General features: G+C 37.3%; 1 protein-coding gene across 15 annotated transcripts in view; it reads left to right on the plus strand.

Moving 5' to 3' along the window:
• vav2 (vav guanine nucleotide exchange factor 2) overlaps nucleotides 1-5,648 on the plus strand; it is a 213,041-nt gene that overhangs the window by 33,505 nt on the left and 173,888 nt on the right. The window lies entirely within an intron of this gene.

Raw genomic sequence — 5,648 nt, forward strand, 5'->3', positions numbered from 1 at the left:
AAACAACAGCCCAAGTGGGTGATGCTGAGCAATATGAACAATCAGATCTTTTATGTTTCTTCATATTTCCCCAGATTTTCCTTCCCCTCTGCCAATTGTCTAACAATTAAAACCATACAAATGTACTTAATTAACTGCAGTAACATGCATTTAACTATCTGTTACTCGAAGTGTAATGAACCTTGTCTGTGCTCCAAAAAAATGGAACAGTCTGAAGCTGAATGCTCCAGTTTGATGCTGGGAAGTTGAGGAAATTGTGGATAAAAAAAAGAAAGGAGGAAATTGTGATTCCTTTAGATGATGGGTGAATTAGCTTGTCCAGTGACTGCGTTCATCAGGAAGTTAATTTGCCAGTGAGTGTTGTGACTTTTGTGAGTGATGGCCTTTGGATGTGCAGTATTGAGTGGAATAATGACTGGCTGCTGCAGAGAAACCTGAGACTTCCTATGTAATTAGCATCAAAATAGAAGTTCACAAGAGTTCTGGCTTCAAGTATAAGATGCTGTGTTTATGGATGCTTATTGCAGTTCATTGCAATAAAAAAAAGATTAGTAGGACTGAATATGTAAGTTCAGCATAAATCCATAGAAAAGACGAAGCCTTGGTCATCAAAAGATATTACCCGGGATGTATATTTTTTATATGTGCACATCAGCAATCCTAGGATCGCTGTATGTGTATAACCATCAAATTTGCCTGCCTTGATCTGCACACCATACCACGTAAATGACTTTGAGATTTTGTGTTTCTCTGTGTCTTAAAAAAAGAGGACACACTCATAGAGCTCTTAAGGTTAACTGTTTGACTTCATGCCATGTGATAGATGGATGGACAGTAGTATACATCTAATTGTCATTAACCTCCTGGAGAGAAAAGCCTGCTGTAATGGAGATTCTTATTACTGCAAGCCTTTATCAGCGAATAGCTATCTTCCTGCTGTTAGGCTAAGCCAATATGGAGATGACTGTCTGTCTTTCATAGAAGTCCTCATAGTTGAGAACATTACAGTTAATTTATAATCGCTTGCTGATTGCAATTCTGTCGATTTAGATAACTCTACTGCTATTTTGCACTTAAGACCTGTTAAAGTCAGACAATCTCTGGCCATCTCTTCTTTCATGACTTCTTCTAAAATGAGCTTAGCCACTGTATAGTGTATTTTAGAGTAAGTGGGATGAAAAACAAAGACCATTTATACCTGCATCTGCCAAGCTGGGGCATTTTGATCCACATAGAAATAAATATAAAAATGCTATGCTCAACAATTATATGTCTCGCCTAGGAAGACATTTTGTTTGAAAAGTATAAAAAATGGTTGTAGCTGTGATGTAACCGGTTGGTTTGTGAACTCCTGTTTTGAAGCCTTGAGATGCAGGTTTTCACTATCATCATCTTGGTGTTCTTAAACCAGATGTAACAAAGGAGTAGCAGATCTGACTGTGAAACTGTCATTGGAGGATTATCAGGGGGTGTGGTCACAGACTAAGGACTTGTGATTGACAACTCTTTAGCCAGTGGCCATACACCTGATAATCCTCCTTCTGAATCTTGGAATTTACGAAATTATTCCGTATGACCCAAAATAAATGACGTAACCCATAAATTAATTATGAAAATGTTTCTGGAGGTCAAATCCGAGGGATGGATGGATTGGGGATGTTGCGGTATAATTGGAATATCGAGTTGGAGAACAGCGGGACAGAGTGTGTGAATGGACAGAGTTTGGGCTGTGGTAAAGTCACCGAGCAAATAAAGAGTGAAATTTAGACTAGAGTAGCTGGATTAGTTTCAGGTCTGAGCAGCAGAGGTGAAGGTTTTGTGGGATGTTTGTGGTTCTAGTGTTAAAACATGTTGCTTTGGTAGTAAATGCCAGCATGAGTATTTGACAGATCACAAGAAGGTTATGTGTCCAATGTTGGATTTCCAAACTGAGACGATACATATTTCTAAATAAATTATCTGAACTTTTGAAACAAAATACCCATTAAATGAAGGAATAGTCAAGGCTTTTGATCTAGCTATCAGCAACTATTAAACACAAATCTTGGTTCTACAGCAAGCTGTACTTTCTGCAGATTCCCCTTACTTTTAAAAGAAATGTGTCAATATGTAAAAGATGTAGAGATGCAATGCAAGATTCACAACATAAGATTCACAAAATCAACTGTAACTATGAACACAGTGTACTGCTTTCCTTGTAGTCACACTGCATTTTCACGGATTTGCACTTAGTGCAATATACCACCGTCACCATGACGTTGTACTGAAGCCCTTCGATGGATGTCATCTCAGATCCGTCATCCTAATGTAGGCCATATACATGAAAATGAGGGTTCAGTTCACAGGAGTGATGAAGCAATGTAAGAAATTATTTTGACATGCTGTTAGCTTGCTAATCTTAGACGCTAGCACAGATCAAAGACCCAGCCACTGGATATAGTGATAAGAAAATGAATTGAAAGCAATGTAAACCTGACTGTAGAGGGGGGAAAATGGCTTTCTCGTTGCTGATATTGGACAGAGTGAAAAAAGCCTAGAGAAAAGCATGCTCAGAGATATCCACATTCACATAGTTCTTTTATAAATAGCTTTCTTTGTACAATACGGTGCATGCAGTCTTTTTATGTAGGCACGTAGGCTATATTTGGCCCTTGGCTGGTCTGTGTTTCTTTACTTCCAAGGAATCAAAGGCATTCAAGACAAAAGATCTTCCTCTGGTTCCAGTATTCACTTGCTGCTCTTTAGTGTTTGTATTTTTCAGTTACATTTTATTCTCATTCCTTTAGTGAGAAGTGTGGATGTCTGGCACTGTACTGATATTTTGGATGACACAGAGAATCCCAGGGTATAGTTGGTACTACTTGGGGTTAGAGGCTCACTTTTGGTTGTACATTGAGACATTGTAGATAACCATTTAGTACATATGTAACATATTTCCTTGTGTATCATTTTACAAAAAATCTATGACTGTATGCTGATTCAAGTGTCATAGTGTGCACTTGATCTCTAAATTGTAGAGGTGATCTTTTGCAGCATTTTACCTCAGGTTTTGCTACCTTAACTATCACAATGAGGGCTATAAACTAAACTCTATGTTCAGTTTGCCAGCTCAGCTCACCTGAGTTTACATATTCCTGTAGTATATCGACCATTCTATTGAGTCATTAAAGAGTAGAGTCGCCTTGAGGGCTGTGTCTGCACCACGTCTATAGAGGGATAAAAGTTTGCCAAGTGGAGTGTGTAGCTATATTGAGATAGTATCTGGGGTTTATTTGCCTGTATATATTTTCTCTTAGTCAGCGCGATAACTTCTTAGATAATGCTAAATGGACCGTTTGTCTCCTTTGTTATCTCAGTCACATCACATTGGACACACATACTGTACTTGTGTGGACAGATCTGTATGCACATACACACTTGACGACAAAGGCAGACAAAACACACTCACTCAATCACACTTGGAGACAGGGCTTTCAGGGCAGTGATTCCAGACATTTTTAAGAAATTTGGGCAGACAGCCCAAAAAAATAATCAGTCGCACAAGATGAATTTTAATTAGATTTTTTAAAAATTGAACCAAGATGCTGAAGCCAAGACTTAAATTAGGTTATTCTCATTGATGAAAGTGTACAATCTAGGGAGGAAATCACTAAGACTTCTGTCTCTTAAACTTAGGAAGCAACAAGCAGAGAGGACTATACATAGAATAAAGAATCCTCTTAATGGACAAATAGAAACTGAACTGGGGAAAATTAAACTATGCTTCCAGAATTACTACAGAAAACTTTACTCCCAACCTTTTGTAGATAACAACTCTATTGTCAATATTTTCTTGTCAGGTCTAAAGTTGCAAGGTGTGACAGAGGAACAAAATAAAATGCGGTTGTCCACAATAACTAAAGAAGAAATTTACTTGGCAATTAAAAGACTAAAGGGAGGGAAAATGGCGGGGCCAGATGGGTTCGGCCCAGAATGGTATAAAATAATGCAGGATCATTTGATCCACACCACGATAAAGACATTTAATTGGGTAATGGAAAAGAAAATTATCCCTCCTTCATGGAGGGAAGCAATAATTTCCATTATACCAAAAGAAGGAAAAGATAAATTAGAATGTAGCAACTATCGCCCAATCAGTGTATTGAATATTGACTACAAGTTGTTTACATCTATTATCTCTAAGAGACTAGAAATGATATTACCTAGGTTAATACATAACGACCAAACGGGTTTCATTAAACATAGACAGGCCCAGGACAACATCAGAAAGTTTTTGCACATATTGCGGCAAGTTGACAAACAAAAATTAGAGACCTTAGTGTTAAGCTTAGATGCCGAGAAGGCGTTTGACTCAGTGAGATGGTCCTTTTTATACAAAGTGCTTGAGAAGTTTAATTTTGATAAATCTATAATTGATATTATCTCAGAGTTATACAACAAACCAACAGCTAAAATCAAAATCAATGGGGACCTCACCGAATCATTTATATTGGAACGAGGGACACGACAGGGTTGCTGCATTTCACCGCTGCTTTTTGCTTTGTTTATAGAACCAGTAAGTCAGTGGATCAGGCAGAGACAGGATATAACAGGAGTACGAACGCCAGAAGGGGAACAGAAATTAGCATTATTTGCTGACGACTTACTTTTAACAATATCCTATCCCTCACAGGCACTCCCCCAAATCATGGAAGCACTATCACAGTATGGTTCTTTATCGGGATATAAGGTCAATGTAAATAAAACGCAGGTATTAACTTTAAACTATGAACCACCAGTCGAAATTAAGAATCGTTATAAATGGAAATGGGATGCAGATAGCATTAGGTATTTAGGGGTGGTAATACATCGTGACTTCACCAAAATGTTCAATGCCAACTATGCCCCTCTAAATGAATCTATAAAATCAGATATACAAAGATGGAACACTATTCCATTTCTGGACCTACACTCCAGGATTGAATCAATCAGATTAAATATTCTTCCCCGACTGCTGTATTTGTTTCAGTCTCTACCGATTGCTATACCACAAAAACAGTTTGCGGCATGGGATAGAACATTGTCAAAATATATCTGGAATGGGGAAAAAAGCTAGAGTTAAATATAAAACGCTCCAATTAAAGAAAGAAAAGGGAGGTCGTGGGCTTCCCTGTCTACGAGAATATTATTGTGCAGCTCAGTTAAGACCACTGATTTGTCTCTGTTGTCCAAACTACACCGCCGGATGGAAAGATGCTGAAGGAACAATAGTAAAAGAAATACCAGTTTCAGCTTTAATATCGGACATAAAATTGCAGAATAAAATACATATGGCAGATAAACCTATACTACAAATAATGATATCTGCATGGAAAGAAGTAATAAAAATTGGTGGTTTGGAAAATGCCTCTAAGGTTTTAAGATGGTGTGCATATGATTCAGATTTTACTCCAAATCAATATGATAATAGATTCAAAAACTGGATTCCAAAAGGTATAACTAATTATTATTCATTTGTCCATAAGGGTGCATTTCAAAGCTTTGAATCTTTAAGGAGTAAACATGACTTGGGATCAGATGATTTTTTTTAGATATCTACAGATCAGAAATTATTTTAATCAAAACTTAAAAGTGAACCTAAACGAATTACAATTTGTAGAAACATCTGA

Source organism: Neolamprologus multifasciatus, chromosome 7 (assembly GCF_963576455.1).
Source record: "Neolamprologus multifasciatus chromosome 7, fNeoMul1.2, whole genome shotgun sequence".
Taxonomy (NCBI): Eukaryota; Metazoa; Chordata; class Actinopteri; order Cichliformes; family Cichlidae; genus Neolamprologus; species Neolamprologus multifasciatus.